Source organism: Triturus cristatus, chromosome 5_1 (genome assembly GCF_964204655.1).
Source record: "Triturus cristatus chromosome 5_1, aTriCri1.1, whole genome shotgun sequence".
In the NCBI taxonomy this organism is placed as follows: domain Eukaryota; kingdom Metazoa; phylum Chordata; class Amphibia; order Caudata; family Salamandridae; genus Triturus; species Triturus cristatus.
The window spans coordinates 156,968,309-156,973,308 of record NC_140587.1 but is presented as its reverse complement, the minus strand read 5'-3'; positions in this window follow the sequence as shown (position 1 = coordinate 156,973,308).

Here is a 5,000-nt window from a genome sequence, read left to right as displayed (position 1 = left end):
GCTGGAGCTCCGTTCCCGGGGTGCGGGAGCCCCCTGTCCCGCAAGCCAGCCGAGGGTCTGGGCGCTGGGACCGGGTGTCCACCGGGGCCCGGGGAGGCTCTCCCCGGCCTGGCTGGGGGTCCGGAAGCTGGGCCCGGTGCTGGAGCTCCATCCTGGGGTACGGGAGCCCCCTGTCCCGCAAGCCAGCCGAGGGTCCGGGCGCTGGGGACGGGTGTGCACCGGGGCCCGGGGAGGCTCTCCCCGGCCTGGCTGGGGGTCCGGAAGCTGGTCCCGGGCCCGGTGCTGGAGCTCCGTTCCCGGGGTGCGGGAGCCCCCTGTCCCGCAAGCCAGCCGAGGGTCCGGGCGCTGGGGACAGGGTGTCCACCAGGGCCCGGGGAGGCTCTCCCTGGCCTGGCTGGGGTTCGGAAGCTGGGCCCGGGTCCGGGGCTTGTGCTCCGTCCCAGTGTCCCAGGGAGCGGGAGCCCCCCGTCCTGCAAGCCAGCCGAGGGTCCATGCGCTGGGGAAGGGTGTCCACCGGGGCCCAGGGAGTTTCTCCCCGGCCTGGCTAGGGTTCTGAAGCTGGGACCGGGCCCGGGGCTCTTGCACCGTCCGGCGGGCCCCGGGGTGCGTGAGCCACCCCCGTCCTGCAAGACAGCCGAGGGTCTAGGTGCTGGAGACAGGGGTCCACCGGGGCCCAGGGAGGCTCTCTCCGGCCTGGCTGCTATCAGAAGCAGGGACCGGGCCGGTGTGCAGGAGTGGCTGGCTTTATCTGCTACGCTGACGGAGCGTAGTTTTCTGCCCACCCCTATACAACCGTGTGGTTTGTGAGAACCCGTCCTGCGGCCTGGTAAGGGTCCGGGTGCCCGTGACGTGGTCCATTGGGCGAAGGGAGTCTCCCCAGACCTGGCTGGGATCAGAAGCAGGGACCGGGCCAGGTGGGTGGGTGGCTGGCTAAGTCCTTTCCACTGCGTAGTAGGAGTTTGCTTAGGGCTGGGCGGACTTTGCGTAGCAGAATTTTAAAAAAATTTGTGGAAAACGAGAGCACATCCTGAGTAGGGCTGGGCGGACTTTGCCTAGCGCAACTACGCACTATTCTGAAGAAAATTGTGGAAAACGAGCGCACAACCTCATGGACTGTGTGCCCGGGACGGGTCCCTCGTGCTTGGGCAGGCTCCCCGACCTCCCCAGCCTGGCTGTGTTGAGAAGCAGGGACCGGCCCCGGGCCTCCTGATTTTTGGTCAGGGCCTGGGATCCCACGTCCTGCGGCCTGCCAAGTGTCCATCTGCCCGGGACAAGGGACCCTGGTGCAGAGCCCCGGAGCCCTGCAAGGGCAGTCGGGAGCCCTACCGCTATGGCTCGGTGTGGGCAGCTGGGAGTCCTTCCGGTCCCGGCCATCTGGTCGCACCTTTCCCTCGGCCATCTGGTCGCGCGCAATGCTTTCCAATGGGGCGACCAGATGGCCGGGCCGGCCTGGAAGTCCCGATGAGGGTCCATTCGCCTCGCGGATCCCAGCCAGGGCTCCAGGAGGCCGGGCGCGTCCGCGCCTAGGGTCCCCTCCGTCACTCGGAGCGCGAGGGTTACAAGAAAGGTGGGTAGCCTTCCTCCGGATTAGTAGGGGCAGGGTATGCCGGGACACCCCTCCTGGGGATTGCGGTTCTCAGGCGGGGACCAGATGGGCCAAGCCCGGACGACACTTCCCCGGGGCGTCGGGTGCTTCCTCCTCCAGCCCGCGGCGAGGCAAAGTGCCCAGGACGGGCTCCATGGGTCTCCCGGGCGTCCCCCGAGGCCTGCAGCCCCAAAGCCCTGCAGACCCTGGAGCCCTTCAGCACGGAGCCCTGGAGCCCTGCAGGCCCGGAACCCTAGCAGGCCCAAGGCCCTGCAGCCCCGGAGCCCTGCAGGCCCGGAGCCCTGCAGCCCCGGAGCCCTGCAGGCCCAGAGCCCTGCAGCCCCGGAGCCCTGCAGCCCCGGAGCCCTGCAGCCCCGGAGCCCTGCAGCCCCAGAGCCCTGCAGCCCCGGAGCCCTGCAGCCCCGGAGCCCTGCAGGCCCAGAGCCCTGCAGGCCCAGAGCCCTGCAGCCCCGGAGCCCTGCAGCCCCGGAGCCCTGCAGCCCCGGAGCCCTGCAGGCCCAGAGCCCTGCAGCCACGGAGCCCTGCGTGGGCAGGCGGGAACCCTACCGCTATGGCTCGGGCAGACGGGAGCCCTTTCAGTTGCCGGCCACCTGGTCGCGCCTTTCCCCTCGGCCATCTGGTCGCGCGCAATGCTTTCCAATGGGGCGACCAGATGGCCGGGCCGGCCTGGAAGTCCCGATGAGGGTCCATTCGCCTCCCGGATCCCAGCCAGGGCTCCGGGAGGCCGGGCGCGTCCGCGCCTAGGGTCCCCTCCGTCACTTGCAGCGTGCGGGTTACAAGAAAGGGGGGTATCCTTCCTCCGGATTATTAGGGGCAGGGTATGCCGGAACACCCATGCTGGGGCTGTGCGGTTCATTGCCGGGGACCAGATGGGCGACGCCCGGGCAACATCCTCCAAGGCCTCCGGGGGCTTCCCTCCTCCGGGCCGCGGCATGGCAAAGTGCCCAGGGACGGGCTCCACGGGTCCCGGGCAGTCCTCCCCCGGGCGCCCAGGCCCCGAGAGCTCCGGTGGACCTCCCCGTGCCCGAGGCCAACCCGGGAAGCAGAGTCCCCCCCCGAGCCCTTGGTGTGAGGGTGGGCAGGCGGGAGCCCTACCGCTATGGCTCGGGCAGACGGGAGCCCTTTCAGTTGCCGGCCATCCGGTCGCTCCTTTCCCCTCGGCCATCTGGTCGCGCGCAATGCTTTCCAATGGGGCGACCAGATGGCCGGGCCGGCCTGGAAGTCCCGATGAGGGTCCATTCGCCTCCCGGATCCCAGCCAGGGCTCCAGGAGGCCGGGCGCGTCCGCGCCTAGGGTCCCCTCCGTCACTCGCAGCGCGCGGGTTACAAGAAAGGAGGGTATCCTTCCTCCGGATTAGTAGGGGCAGGGTATGCCGAAACACCCATGCTGGGGTTGTGCGGTTCATTGCCGGGGACCAGATGGGCTACGCCCGGGCAACATCCTCCCAGGTCCCCGGGGCTTCCCTCCTCCGGGCCGCGGCATGGCAAAGTGCCCAGGGACGGGCTCCACGGGTCCCGGGCAGTCCTCCCCCGGGTACGCCCAGGCCCCGAGAGCTCCGGTGGTCCTCCCCGTGCCTGAGGCCCAGCCGGGAAGCAGAGTCCCCACCCCGAGCCCCTGGTGGGTGGGCAGGCGGGAGTCCTTTCAGTTGCCGGCCACCTGGTGGCTCCTTTCCCCTCGGCCATCTGGTCGCGCGCAATGCTTTCCAATGGGGCGACCAGATGGCAGGGCCAGGCCTGGAAGTCCCGATGAGGGTCCATTTGCCTCTCAGATCCCAGCCGGGGCTCCAGGAGGCCGGGTGCGTTCGCCCCTAGGGTCCCCTCCGTCACTCGGAGCGTGCGGGTTTCAAGAACGGGGGGTAGCCTTCCTCCGGATTACTAGGGACAGGGTACTCTGGGACCCCTCTCGGTCCTCAGCCGGCAACTGGGTCCTGCCGTGTGGCAGGGTGGCCGGAGGGCCTTCCCCTGCGCGCCCGGGAGCCCCGGATGGGTCCAGGGGCCCGGCCGGGCCCCGGGTCGGGGTCTCCGGCCCCGGGTGCCGTCCCCCGGCCTGCGGCACCGCCAAAGGCCCGGGACGGGGTTCCGTTGTGGCCGGGGTGCCTCCCGTGGCTGGATTGGGTTCAGGAGCTCCGGCCGGGCCCCGGGGAGGGCGGCCTCCCCGCCCCGGTCTCCGTCCCGGGTCCTGCCGCGTGGCAGGGTGCCCGGGGAAGGGTCCGGAGGGCCCGGGGAGGCTTCCCCTGCACCTGCGGTCCTCGGAGCCCCGGCTGGGTCCAGGGGCCCGGCCGGGCCCCGGGTCGGGGTCTCCGGCCCCGGGCGCCGTCCCCCGGCCTGCGGCACTGCCAAAGGCCCGGGACGGGGTTCCGTTGCGGCCGGGGTGCCTCCCGTGGCTGCATTGGGTTCAGGAGCTCCGGCCGGGCCCCTGGGGGCCCCGGGGAGGGCAGGCTCCCCACCCCGGTCTCCGTCCCGGGTCCTGCCGCGTGGCAGGGTGCCCGGGGAGGGGTCCGGAGGGCCCCGGGAGGCTTCCCCTGCGCCTGCGGTCCCCGGAGCCCCGGCTGGTTCCAGGGGCCCGGCCGGGCCCCGGGTTGAGGCCTTTGGCCCCGGGCCCAGTCCCCCGGCCTGCGGCACTGCCAAAGGCCCGGGACGGGGTTCCGTTGGGGCCGGGGAGCCTCCCCTCGCTCGTCTGGGTCCCGGAGCTCCGGCCGGGCCCCTGGGGGCCCCGGGGAGGGCGGCCTCCCCACCCCGGGCTCCGTCCCGGGTCCTGCCGCGTGGCAGGGTGCCCGGGGAGGGGTCCAGAGGGCCCGGGGAGGCTTCCCCTGCGCCTGCGGTCCCCGGAGCCCCGGCTGGGTCCAGGGGCCCGGCCGGGCCCCGGGTCGGGGTCTCCGGCCCCGGGCCCCGTCCCCCAGCCTGCGGCACTGCCAAAGGCCCGGGACGGGGTTCCGTTGTGGCCGGGGAGCCTCCCCTCGCTCGTCTGGGTTCCGGAGCCCCGGCCGGGCCCCTGGGGGCCCCGGGGAGGGCGGCCTCCCCGCCCCGGGCTCCGTCCTGGGTCCTTCCGCGTGGCAGGGTGCCCGGGGCGCGGTCCGGAGGGCCCGGGGAGGCTTCCCCATCGCCTGCGGTCCCGGGAGCCCCGGCTGGTTCCAGGGGCCCGGCCGGGCCCCGGGTCGGGGTCTCCGTCCCCGGGCCCTGTCCCCCGGCCTGCGGCACTGCCAAAGGCCCGGGACGGGGTTCCGTCGTGGCCGGGGAGCCTCCCCTCGCTCGCCTGGGTTCAGGTGCTCCGGCCGGGCCCCTGGGGGCCCCGGGGAGGGCGGCCTCCCCGTCCTGGGTCCTTCCGCGTGGCAGGGTGCCCGGGGCGCGGTCCGGAGGGCCCGGGGAGGCTTCCCCATCGCCTGCGGTCCCGGGAG